This window comes from Anser cygnoides, chromosome 3 (genome assembly GCF_040182565.1).
Source record: "Anser cygnoides isolate HZ-2024a breed goose chromosome 3, Taihu_goose_T2T_genome, whole genome shotgun sequence".
Classification (NCBI taxonomy): Eukaryota; Metazoa; Chordata; class Aves; order Anseriformes; family Anatidae; genus Anser; species Anser cygnoides.
Window position 1 is genome coordinate 61,306,835 of NC_089875.1, and position 20,364 is coordinate 61,327,198.

A 20,364-nucleotide genomic window follows, 5' to 3' on the forward strand; every position below is an offset into this window, starting at 1 on the left:
TGCCAGGGTTCTAATTGTTGGTCAGATGCTGTGATGAAGGGCAGAGACCTGTGTAGACATAGTCTAAGGTTTTCTGCCTCCTGCTCTACCTGTTACTGAGATCCACCTCCCAACACCCATCAGATTGGTTCGGACTGTCAAGCAACAGCTTGATTCATTTTGGTTTATTGGGAGAGCTTTTTTTTGGGGAGGGAGTAGGGGGTGGACAACAATACTTAGCATTCATTCACTGGTGTTTTTTCATGCCAGTAAAACAGGATGCAATACGGGACCAGTAATGCTGATGGTCATACCACTAACAATGAAGATTCCTCCTAAGGCTATGAAAAACTGTGAGCTTTGGAAGAAAATGCTGTAAAACTAAAATCCCTTTCAGCCTAACCAATAAGTGCATTTAGATTGGGCCTGTCACCAAACATGATAAACCTGATGTTTAGCTCAGGTTGCTAATTCCGGGAACGAGTTTTGCATGGAGAGGAAAGAGTAAGTGGTGTAGCACAGCGGGGTTGACACACAGGTCAGACACTGCCAAGATTCAGTCTTTTTGTAGGCTGAGGTTGCTTCACTGAGTCATCTGAACTCTGCCGGGTTCCCCTGCTGAGAGTAGCACCACAACATCTGTGAATGCTTGATTTTTCTTTTTTTGTTCCTTTTTTGAATGTTTGGTAACGCATATTGGAAACTTAGCTCTGTATCATCCAGGAAACCTGTTCCTAATTTGTTTGAACTCTTGGTTCTTTTTCTGGAGCATTGCCATCTGTTCCTAAACCTAAAATCAGGCAAGTTTAGGACCTTTCTTAGGGCCTCACAATAGGCTAACACAGGTTCCAAATTTGAAGAATATATTTTTACCCGAAACATCCACTGAGTGGTGGCTAACCTCACCTGCAGACTTCCATTGTGACTTGGAGCTTCCATTGTGACTTGACGCAAGATGAAGGGCTCCGGGCAGGACATGGGATCGGCGGTGCTGCTCCCATTCTCCCTCGCAGCCGCTCTCTGCTCCCTGCTGGCCTGCCGCCTCCTCTGTAACGTTCCAGCTGAAACGGAGAGACGGGAGGGGTGGTAGCGTGCCAGCCGCCCGGGCACGGAGCACAACGCAGCCCTCTGACGGACACCCCGCCATCCATCCGCAGGGTGACTCACTTCTTCAAGCGCTCGTGCCTCGTGTAGCTCAAAGAACTTTTTCACTCCTGGGCAAATGTGGGCAAATATTGATAGAGCTGCCTTATTTTGTACCGGCCTTTTTGAAGCTCGGGGTTTCTTGTTTAGGTTGGTTGGCTGGTTGTTTGCCTCTATCCTTGTAATTTTCTTTGACTGGAAAGGTGTGAATGGAACTGGTTTTTACTGCCTCCGTCCTAACGTGCTGAAGTGTCTGCTGTAGGGTGAAAAGTACTCGGCCAAATTGAGTTTAAAGCTGTTGGGATCTCAGTGCTACCTGAAAACCAAGCAAACGATTTCACAGAAGACGTTGAAATGATTGTTTCCATTTTGTTGGATTTAATTTGCATCTGTTTTCATGACTTTTTTCATAATATTTTTAACTTAAATCAGATTAATCTTTAACTGTTGTCTAAATATTCAATGACCTATTTTATTATCCTATGTTTCATCAGTATTTAATAAAAATATCAGCAGCAATTCTACAGTAATTTTTAAAAAATAGTAATTACAATGTCACAGGAAATGTAGAAGGTATTGAAAGTTTTTTAGAGAGAACTTCTGTGCTAATTTAAAGACTGTTTTTAGGAAAAATCTTTGTATGAAAAACACTGGCATTGAATACTCTAATGAATTTGCTTTTTCAGTAATATAACTAATCTAAGTCACTAAGACTGTGAAAAATTTTGATTTTGGTAAGGTTTTTGATACTGTCTCATATGATATTTTTAGTAAACAAAGAAGAGAAATATGGTCTAGATGAAACTATCATAAGGAGTTGATGCATAACTAATTAAAAAAGAAAAGCTGTATTCAAAAAAGACTTACCCAAGTTTAGTTATCATACCAGGGAGATATTGCAAGGGAGGTCCCTGAGGTCAGTTCTCTGTCACTTCTATTCACTATTTCCATTAATGAGTTGGATGATGCAGTAGTATTTATAAAACTTGTGCGTGACACCAGGAGTTTGCAAGCTGTCTGTAGGGCGTGATCATAATTAAAAATGATTTTGGAAAATGGAACAAATGATGCAAATCACTAAAATAACAGTCAGTAAGGTCTGTGCAGAGTACAGGAAGAAGGAACCAAAGGTAAATATATGAAATGTATTTTGGTTTTATTACAAAAAAATGTTAGGGGCAGTAGGCTCAAACAAAGTAAGTGAATCAACAATACACTATGCCTTTTTTTAAAGAAAGCCGTCTGGGTGTTGGTATTAGCAAGGTTAAGATGTGTAAGATCAGATGCTTTTTTCTTTCCAAGTTATGCTGGTGAAGCATCAGCAGGAATACTTTACTCTAGTTTGGGGCAACACATATTGAAACCTGTAGACAAATCGGGCCCAGCAGTGGAAGCATGACAGCGGTGCTTAAACATGTGTAGGTTTTTACAGAAAGCAACAAGTTAGGCAGCCCTATGTTTGGTATGATCTATGTCTATGTGATTTTTTTTTTTTTTTACATAGCATGGTTATTATTATTTCTTTCTCTTTTGTGGACTAGCTTAGTTTTATCTGACAGCGGTGTGACAGAGCAAGAAGTATTTCTGGGAACATTTAAATTAGATGGTCATATATTTCCTTTCGTCTCTGTGTTACATGTATTATTATTAGTTGCCTTTTTCGTCCTCTAAAATATCATCTGTAAGACCCACTAGATCAGTGCTGGTGCTTAACTGCTCTGTGAGAAAAAATGACGGTGAAAATGTTTTATTCATTACCTCCTCTGTCATAAATCTTTAACTGGAGCAAAAATCCTGACCCTGAATCTCTCTACAGAACTCATGAGCCCATGGCTATTCAGTTTTAATTGTGCTGTTCCAGTGATTTATGACATTGCCTTGGGTAAATTGAACCCCAACCTCAAGTTCCCTGCCTTTAGCTGAAGATACTAACATTTCTCCTGGAGACAGCCGGAGAGCTAATCTGTGTAAGGATGCCTTGACAATGTACAGTCCTCAGGCCCTTGTCTAGCAGAATCTCAAAGGTTCAGCTGTCACGCACCTGTATGACTCAGTAAGTAGTTGGCAAAGAGTCCATACTTACGATGGGACTAAGTTTTGAGGATTTTTTTACATAGTTTTGTAAACTGATGGTTTTCAGTCTTATGGCTTGGATAGGCAATTGTATTGATTTTGTTTTGGGGGGGGGGGCTGGCAATAGCAGACATGAGATGAAAAAGCTCTGTAAAAGGCCTGTCTTTGTAAGGGAGGATTGTTCAGCTGTACTTGGCGACTGTTACTTATGACAACACATTCTCCCCTGGCAGCTATCAGAGACTGTAGAGCAAACCCTACCGGAGCTCCAAAAATCTGGGGTGGGAGTCTGGCCAGAAAAACTCAAAGCCTTGAAGTATGTTCCATGGCAAGGAAAGAGAGGTTCTTTTCCCCTCGGGTTTCTTGCATTCATAAGTAATAATTACCATCAAAACAGACAGAGGAGATAAATGGTGGATAAGCTGGCAAGGAAAGGACACAAGTTGCTGTCCCCCACAAACAGGAATGCACGCCTAGCATACAGGATGGTGTGCTGATTTGGTAACAAAACACAAATATGTTAACAAGTGAGTGAGGAGACAGTGCCTGTTTTACAATATGTGAAATAATAATGCAGCATCAAAAGATGAGAGGGTCGTGCTGCAATTCCAGTGTTCATCCCAATGGTAAGCACACCCTCATTAAGGATTGTAAGTATCTTTAGGTTGAAACTGGACAGATATGGGCTGCAACCACTTAGGGTTTTGGAAAACAAACAGCCTACTACTGTGATAGGAAAGGAGGGGATTCCTGGTGGGTTCTGACCTATGCACCTCCAGTTCAATAATTCACTGAGCAATATGTTTAAACTAAAATAAATACCACAGTCCAACTGGAAATGTTTCATTGTTATAGAACTGGGCCTTTTTTCAAGTCCATTTTTCTTCTTTTGTGATTTCAGTCAGTGAGTGGTTTGTAATGATCTCACATTTTTTCTCAATGGAGGACTCTTTCTCCACAGCTCAGAATTAACACCATCTCTATTCAGGAAATAATGTAGTCAGTGAATGCAACCATTTAGCAGAAAAGAGGGAAATAATAGTCAGGAAATTAACTACACCATGTTTAGGTTGGGTTATTTTCCCCACCCTTTCCAATTCCCACAAACGCCCTGAAAGCGCCAAATTTACTCCGCGTATTAGGCTGAGAAATCACTTTTTGCCTGCAAGTAAAATGTATTCACTCCAGCTGAACATATTTAATTTTATGTTAAACAGAGTACATATGGACTTTATAGCATTTATGTTGAGTAATCCCACCAGCCATTAAAATAACTTGGGGTTTGGTGGCAAGCAGTGGAAGCTGGACATTTCTTCTACAGGGCCTGATGCACAGCTGAACGCACTCAATCGACTTACTGTCTGTAGCGAGTGGCGCACATGGCCCTGAAAAGGTTCCTCCACCATCTACTTTAAAGTGGAGCAGCTTTAGGTATTAACTTCCACCCCACAGCCCTTACCCTGGCTGATCCTTGGGTTGACTTTAAAACGTGGAAGTTCTGAAAGCGTAAATATTTACACGCTTCATTGCCGGGCAAGTCCCAGTGAAGCCAGTGGGAGCTGCTTGGCACAACTGCTCTGTAAGGACCTGATTCACCTCTGCATGAGTTTTAGCCATGGTACCAGTGGCAGACAGGTTTTAGGGGTCTGGGTAAGAAGGAGGAGCCCAAATGCACTGGGTCTGGGTGATGCTGGTCCTCGGCCAGCTTTCGGGGTGCCCCCGGAGGTGCTGCGCTCACCCACCGTCCACAAGGAAAGAGGGAACGGGTAACCCAGGCTCCAGCTGCTCAGTTGCTGGTACCTCGTGTAGGTCATGCTGACAGCACCTATTGTTCCAAAGCATTTGAAGGGCATCCAAGTTTTGGCATCATTAGATTATTGCCATGGTGCTCGGGCTGCAGATCCTGTACAATAAAGGAGTTGTGCTTCATGTTCAATCACCATGAGCTGTTATCTGCGGCTTTCATCTAGTCTCCATTAATGAAAGAACAAATCATTCCAGGGACTAAATAGAGGCTTGACCATTCAAATATATGCAAAGTGATATGATTTATGAATGGGAGGAAGTCGTTCTGCGAGCTCAGAATTCCACTTGCTGAGGAATTTCAGTCTAACAGTGAATCCAGTCAGGTCCTGAGCCCTGGACTTGGGAGCCCTTTGCAGGCAGGGAACACATCCTGTCATACTGCGTTACTCAGCTGCATAGTATTTCAGTTGAAGGCTCCCAAAGACTAATATTTCCAAATCGCACTCCATTGCATTAGAGGATGATCATTTGTTAATTTTAACTGTTAACATTCCTGCAAAGAGAAAAATAAGAAACTATTCTCTACGTGTTTTGCCAATTGAAAAAGAAGGAATGGGCTTGAACTGCAGCAATGAAGATGCAGGTAAGACTTTCAGAATAAAACACTTTGTTAAGAACAAAGAGGCCTGAAGAAACTTGTGGCGTCTCCCCCACTGAAGACATGTAAGAGGAGGTTAAATAACTCTATTGTAGAAATGTCTCTTAGGCTTCACGCTGCCTATCAGCATGGGGATGAACATAGTGACCTCTTGAGATGCCTTCCAAGTGTATTTTCTATTTTTGTCACCAATACTATGTTCAACACTTGCTGTTGAAGTGTTTTTGGCAAGGAAAATGATTTTTCTTTAACTGAGTCCATGCATAGCACCCTTCAAAGTGAGGGGTACGGAAGGTACAAAGGGCACAGCAGCAGACGTCTGAGTGTGGCCCAGCCAAAGGTGGTCAAGCAATTGCATCACGGCCCTGCCTTCCAGGCTTTGTCCTTTTAGTCCCAGCACTATGCATTACTCTGTTTACCAAAACAGCCTTATTTATGGCTACGGAGACTTTGGCAGGTCTGAGTTTGGGTTTTGTCACAGCTGGAGACCAGCTGCAGAGCACTCTTCTGTAATCTCCACCCTGGAAACTGAGGCACAGAAATCACGAAAGCTTGGCGGAAAAACAGAGCAAGGCAGTGAATGTCTCCCTTATTTTTCCTGCATATGCCTGCCTCTCCTGCTAATGTGGTCATACCAAAGGAAGAAGGTGAAAGTAAGCCCAGAGGCTGCTAACCTGTTTGGCCTTTCTGTCGTGGTCTAGCTCAGTTTTTTTTTTTTGGCGGTGGATGGGAAGCTGTCAGTTTATTTCTATTTGTGACAAATCAAAAGTGTGATCGGGTCATAAATAACGCTGAAGTAGAAAAACTCGTGTTGGGGTAAAAAGTTACCTGGACCAAATATACTTTCCACAAGGGACAAAAGTTCTCTGGTAGTGAAGTCAGACGTGCTCACTGTGTGATTAGAAGAGGAATAATAGACCATCATGCCAAGATGACTGCACTGTGGTGGCAGGTGATGGTGGCAGGAGGTGAGAACCTCTCCTCCTTGTGGCTGCAGTGGATGGCTGGAGTGAAGTGAATGAAATTATTTCAGTGATTGAAAATGAGGTACATATTTGAAACTTGTAAAAAGTAATGATGGATATTTTGTTTTCAGGGGAGAGTTATAAGCAGCAGGAATAAGATGAAAATGAGAAGCATCACTTAGACTACATGTAAATGGAAAAATCCTAACATTGGGATTGTGGAATAATCTCCCTGGGGGAGTAATGCAAACCCATAGTTTAGGACCTGAACAACTGGGCCGAGAAGGAGCACAAGAAACTGCATCACAAGGAATGGCCCTGTCTTTTTCACAGATCATTTGTATTTCTCCTGGCTTCTCTGAGCAAGAAGGTTAAAGATTGGAAAGCTCCTTGGCCACTTCTTCTTCATGAAGATCCAAAGGAATGTTTAATATTGACGTCTCAGCCAAGCTAGAGTTTTGGGAATTCTTATCTATCCTCAAATTCTTATCTTTCTCTTATCTTCTCAGTTGTTTACATTTCCTGACTTCCTGTCTACAGTACTTATCCAAGTTTATTGTTTAGTTTTACTATTCCTTTCTAACAACTCCTCCTTTACACTCAAGCATTGGCTGTGCTTCAGCAGTGGGTGATTTCTCTGTTTACCTCCTCATTCAGGTGTGAGAAGCAACAGGCTTGGAACAGCCTCGGCGATCCCAAGATGCAAAGTTTTCCTCATACATTGGCTGTTTCTTTTTCACCCTTGTAGCAACCTTTTAGTTTGTGGCACTGTTTTGGACTAGATATGCTTTCTTTACTCATATAATTTTAAGCTTGGGTGGTGTTTTTTGTTTTGTTTTGTTTTGTTTTGTTTTGGTGTTGGTTTTTAAGTTGGTTCCCCCTAGGCAAAAAAGGGTTAATTAGTCTCAGTAAAACATTGACAGTCACTAGGGACTGCTGCGACTGAGATGAAAAACAAGACTGCACCTGTATGCTGGCAATTTCAGATAGATTCTGGTCAACTATTTTTCTCTAGCGCTTTGTTCTGCCAGCTGCCTCAGTGCTTTGGATGCAGGTGGAAGGATGGACTTTGCTGTCTATAAAAAAATTTAATGGTGAAGACCAACTTCCGCTTCACCTCCCCAGGGATCAAGGTTATTGCATTGCCACACAGCATGGCAAAGCACACAACAGACGGCAGGCTCTGTGTGCCTAGCCACGGTGTGGAGTTCTCAACTCAGAAGAAATAGCTTGAGAATTTTTCCTCCCTCTTTTTTTTTTCCTTTTCTTTTTCCTTCTTCTTTTTACTTTTTATTTCCTTTTCCTTTTTCTCTTTTTCTTTTCTTTTTCTCTTTTTCTTTTCATTTTTCCCTTCCCTTCCCTTCCCTTCCCTTCCCTTCACTTCCCTGTCTTTGTTTTAGAAGACACAATCCCGAAAGGAATCCCAAACTGAGCGACATTATGCAGAAGGGACAAGCAGCCACTTTATAATACATGCCATGCCATATCATTAGCGCATTTCCTTGACACAAGTGCTGTTGTATTTATTCCAATAATCCAATACAAGGCAAAGGATTGCATGGGGGAACTAAATGTATGGCTTGATGTGTGCTCAGAAAAGAAGTTCTCACAGAGACCCTATAGGTTTATGTCATAATGTGCTGGTGTAGGATGAAAATAAATGGTTTCATCTGCCCTTGAAGGCACCTTCATCGCCAGTAGTAGAGCAGCGGACAACACAGAGACCCTTTATAGATGCTGGATCTATTCTCCTGACAATACAGTACTCTTAAATAAATCTGGTAACAGCAAATTTTCTTGGCACAATGGGAATTTTCTGGGGTTGTGTTACATTGTGTCATACAATAAGTCTCTCCGTGATATTTTAATTGCTCTTGTGGTAACAATAAGCAACAATTTAACAGCCATAGTAAGAGTGGAGGTATTTATGTGAGGAAAGCGTAAGACTTGCTAGGATAACAGCTTCTATGAAAGGACCTTTAGCAGGGGGAAGAAAGATATCCAATGGAAAAGTAAGAGAGCTATGTAATGTTTGTGTGGGCTTAGGAAATACTATTAAAAACAAAAGCCATCTGATTTTTTGCCCTTTTTATTTAATGATACAAACAGATGTTTAATGTAGGTTGTTTTCTAAGATAGTTGTTTTACATCACTGCTGTATAGCCCCACGCCTTCAAAGTGCCTTATAAAGAGGAAAAAAATACAGAAGTTGCTAAATGGAGATCAGCAAGTTACAGCAGCTGAAAATAACGCACATGCATATTGCAATGAAATATGTGAGGGCTCTAGAGTAGGTAGTTGGCTTGATGTTATTTTTATATTAATTTTATTTTGAGCTGACAATGACCTTCGCATGCTCATCTTCCTGTAAGCAGTGTATTTTTATGTACATAGCATGGGTAGGTGGCTACAGAATAGCATTTGGTATTAAGAAAGATTAAGAAAATCTCACATGTCAAGACCTGCAGTACCCTGCGTACTGAGCTGGTTTGTAGATGGATCTCACCATCTCACCTGTCTGTACCACAGCAGGCACCACCATCTGCTGTGCAAGGCAAGAGGTAATAATAGTTGAACCAAGGATCTTATCAGGTTTATTAGGCAGTGTGCTCCTATGTGTTCTATGATATTTGGACTTTCTCACCTGTGGTGTTAAGGACACATTTAACTTTGTGTAGGAGGGTCTGGTCAATACTCAGTTCGCAATGCTAGTTTCACATGTAGTCATGGGACACCACTTTGTCCCGTGTGTCTCATGTAATTTATGAATGTTTTTGTAGCTGTGGTTGTTTAAGGACATGGATGAGATTCTGCTATCTGCTACAGAGAAAAACAAAGTCTGTGGTATATTTGCATTGGTTCAACTATTGGTCTAAGAAGCTGTATCAAGTAGTCTAATAAAAAATATTGCTCTCCCTATAAACCTTGTCTTACTGTGCTGTAAATGAGTCACATTTCATGATAGCTGATGAGCGCTTACATGATCCTATGTTGCATCGTATCTGAATGGGTTTCCGAACTTTCTATCCACACTCTTCAGTGTTATCTTATGTTTGGCAGAATACTGATGCCATTTAGATAAATGACTCATTATATCTCTTTTGTTTGGGGAATTACATAAAGCAGTTACAATGCTATTGCTATGCCTCATATTATGTCCAGATGCATTAGTTATTTCTCATCTTACAGACAGGTTGAATTTACTGTGACATTTATTGTCTGTACTTTTTTTTCCAATAGGTGCTATTTGTAAATAGGCAATTTTATGTGGTTGTGAGCTCTTATTTGACATCATTTCAAATTGCTCTCCAAATGCACACACAGATTTTGTGGAAGTGGCATAGTCTGTGTAAAATTGGTGGAGCTGAAACCTGAAATACTCTAGCAAATAGTAGTAACTGAACTACATGAATGCAGATCACTTATACAAATGAAAAGGTTTTTGCCTCAAATGAACCAAGCCCAAAAGGTAAGTGTGATTTTCTGAAGAGAACTTCCTCTTTGGTTGTACAAACTTTGAATTAACCAAGTTAGTGGAGAAGGTCTGAGTTAAAAGCTTTGCTGTTTTATTGTTAGGCTTTCACTTGGTAAAGTTTTGTTTTAAGGCAAGTTTTGTGTGTTGTTGTATGTATGGGTTTGTATGTGACGGTGTGCTGGAATGGCATCTGTTTCCTTGTGTTTTGTTGTGTGAATGCATAAATATTCTTGATAGACATGTGGTGCCAGACATGTCTAATGATGGGAAGGTGTTTGGCACTCCACTTACTCAGCATGTTGATCGATTCCCAAGTTCTTCACACCTATGTGCTCTACACATTTTAATCTTTCCTGTGAAATACTAAGAGTGTCACTAGACAGAAATCCCAAGGCTATTCATGTCATTCTTGTCACATTGAAAAATATCTATTCAGTCCTCGATCTCTACTATTTGATTTGCATGAACATATGCAAGACTTTTTGCATAATTAAATATATGGTTAACTCATTGCAATAGAACTGCATTTGGTAATAACCAAATCTATGGGACTGTATAAGTAGCACACTGCTGATTTCCAAAAGTAAAAATTACATAATGAATCCTGATATTAACTTAAGATAAAGGGACTGCTATAGGGGATACCTAAAATAAGATCAAATGAAAGTGTTACATCATTTAACCTGCCAAAGGCTGATTTTGACTGTCAGAAGAGAGTACTGCACAACCATTGCATTTTCTTTTACAGCAGTATTCACCTCTGAGGCTTTCCTTGGTGTGGGAAAATGAATGTTTGTGAGTCTAAATGATATAAATCTGTATTTTCTTTCAGACCCAAAGTGGTGCTTTTTTTTTTTTTTTCTGAAGTATTGAAACAGGATAAAAGTGCTGAAACGGTATAGGTGTTTCTGAAGAAGTTTCATAGATTTCATCCCTATCTTTGCTGTATCTGCAGTTCTCACATAATGATATTGAACTATTCCAGTAGACTTAATATGTTCAGATATGAGTATGAGGAAAGAATGCTGATCCTCATGATGTACTAAGTGCCTGAAATTTAAATAACACTGTGGTTAATGAAGCTTTGCCTATATTAATATGCTTATTCACTTTACCTGTGCTTAACACAGAAGTGCATTCTGCATATCTTTTCATTATAGGCATTTGCATCTTTTCAATTACTTTTCTTTGCTTGAATGTAAAGTGTTAGTGTAAAACGTTGCCCATCTTTTGAATAATCAAAACAAAAATTATCATTTAAAGTATAAATTAAAAGACCATTAAGGCTTAGGAGTGTGGTACTTCAAAGTTAGGGGAGTCAGAATTGAGGTTCTCTGTGCAATTAATTCACCCTCCTCTCACTCCCCACTTTTCTCTATGTGCATGATAATACTAATCTTCATTACACAGTCACATTTATGTGCATGCACACACTCATACACACATTTACATATGGATCCTAGCGAGTAGTTCCCATTGCTTCCAACTTGTCTTTGTACCTGCTTTGCTCTGTATCCCTCTGCACTTGTGTCAGGTAACATCCTTCCCCGTTAGCCTCAGCGAGGGGCAGCAGGAGGCCGCTTGGGAGATGGAAAGAGCTGAGCTGAGCTGAGCTGAGCTGAGCTGCTGTGTGATGCTGCAGCAGCCCCAGAAGGCGAGGAGCACGGTCACAGATGGCCAGCTGCAGCCTCCAATGGCTGGTGCGCGTTGCCCAGGGGCTCCGCAAGGAGGTAAGCTGTCAAGCTGTAGTGAGCCTCTGCCACTCGTGTGCCAAATTAAATCTTCAGAGGTCATGACTTGCTCAAATTTGTGTGGATCTGCATGGGAGCGGGAATCAAAAACAATATGCCCTTGTAAAATTTCAAGTCGTAGATCCACAGCGTGGAGGCAGGAGAGCTTCTTTCTCCCTTTTAAATGATATAAAAATAATTTCAACTTGGTATCATGGTTTAAGACCAAGTGAGAGTGTGGAGTCTAAATGGATTTTTAATCACAGGTATATGCAATGCAAAACAAAAAGTCAGTTAAAGTTCATGAGCTTATGCTGGGCTATGCTAACTAGGCATAACAGGGCAAGGAAAAACTAATTTTCCTCAACCTCATTCTCAGAAAGGGCTGAACCGTTTCTGCTACAACATTTTTTTTTTCTTCGACATTTCTCTTTATTTGTTTTCCAGTCTAGAGTATGTGTTCTAGTCATTCTCTTACCTGTGGTTAGCGTTATTCAAAGAAGACACACTCTAACTGAAACTTGAAGTTCCCTGCAGCTAATCCAGTACCACCTTGCTTGACTGAGAATCCTGAAAATACTTAAAATAAACATGTTTTTCAAGGTGGACAAAGGCTGCCTTTCTAATGAGAACAAAGAAAAGAAATCTTAGGTATTAAGAATCTGCTTTTTCATCATAACTTTGCATATGGCCAGCTAGCGTGAAATGTATTGATAATTTAAGTAAATATTTTTCTACTGAACCCTTCCCAGGTACATTTTTGGTTAAATATCAGCAGTTTTGCAGGGGAAAATGACTGTGCAAAGTACATATGAAGACAGAAATAGTCCACTCTTTCATATGCGTACAAGGACCATGTGGCTGAAACGTCATGCCCTGAGTAAAACATTCTGACCTTTTCAAATCTTAGCTGTAACTCATACATATCTCAAATAACCAAGGCTTAGACCATCTATGTTTTACCAACTAGTCTGCGTGTGTTTTATTACACAACCTTTATGATCAATACTGAAAAATAAGAAAAGCCATGTCAATATATTACTTCAGTCCCAATGAAAACAAAACAGCTTGAAAAAAGTACACTTTTGAAACCCTTCAATTCCCAGATACCGGAACCATGATGGGAGGCCAAGCATTCACAGGATGTCCTGGAGCCCATGATTTTTTCAGTCAAACTTTCTCAATCCTCCTGAAGAAGATGGCTGCAACACAAGTTGGCCAAGCATATTGTCAGATCAGCATGGACAGCTGTGGCTTTAAACAAAGACAACCATTGTTAGGTCAATTTTAAAGTAGGTCCTTAAAGTTAATGTGATTATGCAAATGTTGCCCTAACTACTGTGGCTGTCTTATATCCTTCACAAATGACTGCATTGTCACTTTTCATTATGTGCCTACAGTCCTGGTGGTTTGGTGGTATCATTGTATCTCTCGGAAATGGACCATGTAAAGGCCATTCACTGTTGTCACTGCATTGTGCTTTTCCTCAAGCAGACCAACCTTGACCCACAAATGATGGTAGTAGGGATTTTCAGGCCGAATCCTTCATGTGTTATTCACATGATTACTCCCATTGACTCTAGTTGAAATGCTTGCATCAGGCATGCATGAATTAGGTTAAAACATGATTGTGAAATTAAGTCCAGTCCACTCTAAGCTGCAGTGTATCTAGACAAACCTCTGTAAATGGACTTGTGTGAAATCACTTGCAACATACATTTAAAAATTTAAAAATTAATCTATTATTCACTGGGTGAAAGAAAATGTCTTGGACAACTTCAGACATTATTTTTCCCCCTGGAATCTCTATTTTTATTTGTTTTTAAACAAGAAATACCGTTTTACATAAATCTGTGATCACAAATGAGCAAGATGAGAGATCTCAAGATCCATGTATTCTGGAAGGTGGCAGATTTTCAGACGACTCATCAGTTGGGGGACATGACTGATTTCAGACTCTTGGTTGCATTGCTTTCAATGAAAACCAGTGACTTGCAGTTTCAGTTCTCATCGCAGAAGATGTTCTCACAGCAACCTCTTGTTTGGATCGTTTTCTCTTTTTATGAGTCTGATGTATGTCTGAATTCTATCCTCTGCGATTTCTGTTCTGGTGGCCAAGAGTCTCCATTACCAAAGCATGTGATATAAGACCTATGATACGTTCAACCTGCTAGTAATGATTTGGGCCTCCTCAGTAAAACATCTTTACAGTTTTTAGACAGCTAAGTAACTGCATATATATAGAGAGATGATTGTATTTGCATGCACTTAACATGAGTAAACACAACAGAAAAAGATCACCTCCTGGGGCAAGTCAATGCTTCTCCTTTGCTGACTTACAGCAGTTCTCATCTGAATGAAAACTTCTTCAGGAGATTCAGGGACTTAGAAAATGCAAGGGCAAAATGTTGTGTTGCATTGTTTTGTGACATGCAGCTTCTCATAACATCTCCATCACTGTAATACTTTTCTGGAGCATTGCTCCAGAACTAGGGCAACCTGCCCTTTGCCAACTTACATGCACAGCAAATAGAAAACTAGTAAGACCAAACCTATGTGTGTACCCACCAGGCTTTCCTGCATTCCCAAACCTCAGATCTAGTGGGAAGTTTGGATTAGGGTGTAAAAACCTGCTTTGGCATAGCAAGGCTGAAGATATAACACCTTCACTGTCAGCTTTAAGAGCCCATGGGCTCTTAAGGCCTTCTGGAAAACTTCCTGTCCTTTAAACAATAGACCAATTTCTGCTATTGAAAATCCTTCAGAGAAGAAGAAAAAAAAAAGAAAAAGTCAGTTACTGGTGTTAAAGAGGAAGGAAGAAGAACTTGTACCCCTCTGACAGTTAGGAAGGCAAACCGAGGTATCATTTAAATTTCACACTCTATCCATTCAAGCTGTCATATAAAAACCTGGTTGTTCCATTGATCCAGTGCCAGAGAGGATGGTAACAGCTATTTTTTGTATGTCAGACTGTGTAGCAAGCCTTAGAAGTGACAACTTAACAATAGGAAAAAAAATCTGGCAGCTTATTTTAATCATCATGTAAGTGAGTTTGCTGCTTTATGATGCCTGTGGCAAAATTGTGGGGCAGGTGTGTGTCAGGCTCACTCCTCCCTTGTAACTGGGGGGCTTTTTGTGAGATCCGAACTAGCTGTGCCACAGGTGCAATGAAAATCCGAGCTAGAAAGAGATGTTTTTTAGAGCGGTGATGGCGGGCTGACTGTCATGTTGGCTCTGTAGCTTATCGCCATATGAATGGCGTTTGTTATGTGTTTTCTGTTAGAGGATGTGGCCACAAATCAGAGGTTGGTGAAGAAAGGATTACTCTAACCTCTTTGATCAGAAAAAGTTAAGGGCGTGCCTTAATCATCGTTAACTCAGGAGGTCTCCCCATGGGGAGCCACCACAGGACCTTGACTGGGCTGCAGGAGGCATCGTCCCTGTCCTGGGCCCTGCTGAGAAGGTGACGAGTCAGATCCTACCATGAGAGGCAAAGTCACCCCAGTGAAAGGCCGTGGTGCACAGATGGGGCTTGACCAGAAGGCAGTACTCGAGTTATAACCTGAGCTTGCTGTTCAGCGAGGGCAATCCCTTACCCCGGGGGTACCAGGACTACAGGCCTAAGCATGTGGGGCCTGTCTCCTGAGAGAGGGGTGGCTGGGACCTGTCAGCTGTGAGGAGGGAGTAATCCGTATTCTTCACCCACACGAAGTATGGGCTTGAAATCACTGAGGTCATGGAAACCAGCTATTTTTTGCAAATAGTTTTTAGTGGGGTTTGGGCCAAACCCAGTGATGGGAATGTACTTTGAAATGGAGCTGAGTCTGCCAGAAGCAGCTATGGGAAGACCAAGGATGGCCACAAGGATGAGCAGAGCTGAAAGAAAAAGAAAAGCATCATTGCCTTTCTTCATTACTTCACTGAAAGATATTTTAGACCTCTGACTGAAGCAAACCATGGCTATTTCTCTATTTTATTGTGATGTGCAGTGAGCACTGGTTGGTCAGGTACAAGCTGAAAATCCTGTGAGGGTTTCCATCTCCCACCCAGCAGCAGATGCAAGCGGTGCAGTGCACACCTTTATCTGCACAGGAAGGCTGAGCCGGTGCCTCTGAGGTCTCCGCCTAGAGCTAATAGGAACCCAGATGCTGAAAACCCATTGCTTAAATAGCTACAGCCTCCCTCCGAGTTCAGATAACTCCTATATTGATGCACACTGATGAGAGAGTTAATGAAACATTAGAGGCAGCGACCAGAGATAGGGCTTGCAGGAAAGCACACCTGCATGCACACTTTCAAGACTCTCACATTGCTGACTTTATCGGGACAGCCACGGCGGGCTTGCAGCTGGGCTGGCAGGAACTGGGAGATACAGAGGTGGTCTCGATGGTTAGGGTAGAAACCTGCTTGGGGAGAGCTTCCTGAAACTTTCTTCTTCGCTGTCGGTGAACACTTCTCTGACAGATGTGTGTGAAGAGTGCCTGTTGCATCTGTACTGATGAGCAGTAACTTGATCGGGTAGGGAAAGCTGTTTCTCCATGGAATGAAATTTCCTTAGGTGTAAGTAGGATGAGCCCATAAATGGGAATCCATGCAGCCTGAGAAGCAGACACTCATTAAAAAATAAAATAACATCAACAGTTGTTGTGATACTCAAGTGGATTGGAAAGATGCCTTCTAGAAATGTTAGGTGTCAAGAAGGATTGTGAAAAGTAAAATTATCACAAATAATTTATGGAAAAATAATGGTGGAGTGGCTGCATTTTCCAGCCTTTAACAATGAGCTGTATATCCAGTGCCAGCTTGCAAGCACGTCTGAAGGCAGAATTTGGACCTTTATGATTTATCTTCATTATCTTACCTGCATGAGTCACTAAGAGCAAAGAAAGCATAGATGAGTTTACAATGGTACCAGGGGTCTTCAGTGAAAACGTCTGAAATATCCAAGTCAAGTTCAAAGAAAAGAATCAAACAAAGGGAACAAGCACATTTGGTCAGGAACAGCAGCTTCTGTTTGAACCAAGACATTATCTCAGTAACTGGAAGATGTGCCCAGTGTCTTTCCCTGGCTGCTCAGGGAAAAAGCCACCCAGCTGAGCGTGAGCAGCATCTGGGCTATTGACTGACTCCACCCAAGCCAGGGAAAAAGGAAACGAGTAAGATGAAAAACAGTGCCTCAGAATCATTCCTTCTTTCCCAAACTGAAGTATTTTAACATTCTCTTTTCCACTTTGGGGGATAGGGTTTTTTAAACAAATTTCTATTAACAGATTTTCTTTCTGTCCTTTGTCATCATCCCTGTCCCAAATCAGGTCTAAGGCAGAAATGCAATTGAATGTGGCAGGAGTAAGAGGAAGTGAAGACTATAATGATAGCATATATCATCAACATATATAACCCTATAACCCTGCAAAACACCCTCTGCCTACATGACTGGCTGTGTAGGCTTGAGGGAGTGTTGATGGCCATTGATTTAGCTGGTGTGGATGAGGATCAAGATTGCAAATACTGAGAAAAAAACTTTTTCTGGCTTTTTTGGAAGATCAGTCTCTGCTACAGAATATTCAGTGCTGCACTCTGTGCTTTACCCTCAGCAGACTTATTGTTTTGGCTCCTAATGACAATGTCTGTCCCATTCATTCAAGCTGTAGTGTTTTTTTTTTGTTTGTTTGTTTGTTTTTTGCATGTGTGTGTGTTTGTTTGTTTGTTTTTCCCCAAACATTCCAAGCTCTGGCACTTTTTCAGTTTAGGCTGATAGCTTTCACATAGGTAGGACCTGTGGGACTTGAACCCCTCGGACTGTCTGCATGTAGTATATTTTACTGAGGAACTATGTGCTGAGGAAAGCTAGAGAATTATATAGTCTAGCTGGGAAACACCTCACAGTCTGGTATTTTCCTTCAATTTTGCCCTGGCTCCTTTGCCTCTTCGTTTTTAATTAATGGCACATGCTGAAATGATAATTTACATTCTTTTCAGAAATCAAAAGAGTTCCCACTTACAACGTTATTAAGTTGTAATTACAGTGAAGAGAAAGGTTAATAGGAATTTGAGCTAAATATCTACCCTCCATTAAATGAGAACTTGACTGAACCTGTTTTCCCTTCATTTTGGTAGGTTACTCTAGATTTAAATGAGTCTGGGATGGCTATACACCTGCAAAAAGGGCCACTTCAAGGCCAAATAACTATCACCAAGACCATTTACAGGGACCTGACTCAGGTTAAATCTTGCCTGCCTGTCAATACTCAATACAGAGTTTAACAGACACATAGGACACCTCTTGGACCTCTGAAAGAAAGATGTGTATTTTGACTGTAAACAGAACACAGTCACATTGTGGGATACTTGTGTGAGAAATACTTGTAGGAGGTGGCACTTCTGTTGCAAAGGAAATTTACCGAGTATTGGTGGAGGAAAAATAATCACGTTCCTGGGCTACAGCATTCAAACAAAGCCTTTTCCTTCGCTCATGCTGAGTGCCACATGCATGCAGAATCATATGCAAATCACCCTTAATCTAGCAAGTGGTTTACATTTTCAGTGAAATGAGAGAGGAGAAAAAGAAACATTTTCCTCCATATTAGAGGTAAGTGCGCCCATCAACAAGAAAATTATTGCAATGACTTTGCATGTTAAAAATGTGTTTTAAATCAGCTGAAGGCATAGGAAGAAGAAAATCCTCTTGTTGGGCACCTGCAGAGTGAGCCTCCATGCTTCCCGGCACTGCTCTGCACAGGGTGCTGGATAATGACCTGCTTGAACTCTGCCGTGCCTGGTGCAGTTACAGCTGGAGCCTCACAAAGCAAGAACTTTGCCTCTAAGACCTGTTGTAAGCTTGGTGTTTCTTTTTCCTTTTTTTTTTTTTTTTTTTTTTTTCCCTTTAAGCTGCAACATGTTGCTTAAGCTGTGGCATGCCTCAAAGACAGACCTTTCCCTCTTCCCAAGTTGCACCCCATGAAGCCCTGCAGTCCCCTCGTGCATCTTGCACAAGTGTTTCTACGGCTTGAGCCCACAACCTTCACAAATGCAAGCGCTCCCGCAGACTTCCTCTCCTCTGTAATCCATACCCTGCTCTGGGGGCCTGCCTGCAGCAACAGCTCCTAAACTACCTAGGGGCTGCCTCTCCCTGGGTCCCTCCACTACATAGACTTGGAAACCGGTCCCTCTCTCCATCTACCCACCTCCACTCCTCCTGCCAACCTGGAAAGTAGATCCTGGAAAGCTCAGGTTCCCCTTTCTAAAATTAGTGTGATGCTCCCTGGGATGCTCTGTATGAGCACGGCAGCAGCAGAGCTGCAAAGAATATTCCTATATGTCCTTACTGGGACAGCTCTCCCCCAAACAGCCATGGGGCTTTGATGCACCCTAGCCCTCGCCAGCAGCCTTCAGAGAGCTTTTGGAACTGACCTCAACTGATTCCTTCACAGAGCTGTAGTCTGCTCTCAGGAATGACTTTGGAGCACTTGCAGAAACCTCAGCAAAGGATGCATTTTAAGGCTCCTAAATAAAATGAAAATTCTTCCTTGCAAGTTGCATGCTTCTTTCATTATTTTAAGAAGCCAATTGTTTATATTTTCTAGCTTTTCTGGAGCTGAATGTCCTCAGGTCTGCCCAGTAACTTGCTGCGGAGCACAATGCAGTGGGGTTTTGAAGTATATTCTCACCTCTGGTTTCTTAAGAAAGACAGGTGTGAAAAAGTTTGTTCCACAGCATTGGAGCTCCAGAATATTTTGCTCTTATTCATTTGATTCTTGATCTGATGGTCTTAAATGACGGAATAGATTAACCAGTATTTTGGTAGAACAGCAGTTTTGCATGCAAGCTGCAGTTACCCTCCCACCAGCTGAAGCTTATCTGGACCTTGGTGTCCCTACAGATGGACCTTGAGCCCACAACCTGCCAGCTACTGTTTTGTGCTGTGCTCCTTCAACTTCGTTAACAATCAATGAGAATTGAGGATGTTGAGGCTACCTATGGTGTGCAAAACTCTCTTCCTCACTTATCTAAGTGTGCTGGAAAAAAACCTTCGTGGCTTGATTGTTGCCTATAACAACACTGCCAAAACATTAAAGACAAACAAGATTAGGAGACCATGCGGGTTTAAGTAAAAAAGAACACACTTTATTTATCTACAAGGCAGTACATTGTCGTATAAAAAATTAAGTGCAGATGAAGCTGCACCAAATGCTATTAAGGCAGCAAAGTCAGAGGCTGTTATTAAAAAAAAATAAAAAAAATAAAAAAAAATAAAATCAGTGTTTTGCCATATCGATAAAGGTTTTGTATGGCAGTACAAAGAACCATGTATTTCTAAGAACCTGATTCAGTACACAAGACCCAAGTTAGGGAACAATTAGCTAGACATGGAACAAAACAGACAACATGAACAAGACAGTGTTCTCCCAAACATGTGAAGGTGCAATGCATGCTGTTATAAACCAATGAGAAACAAAACAACACATCCAGACAAAAAAATCTCCCAGGAACAGTGTTCAAAAATATTGCTTATAAAAAAAAGGGAAAAATATAAATGATGTAAAAAAATTTAAAATAAAAAGGTCTGAAATGCTAGTGCATAGTCAATTAGCTAAC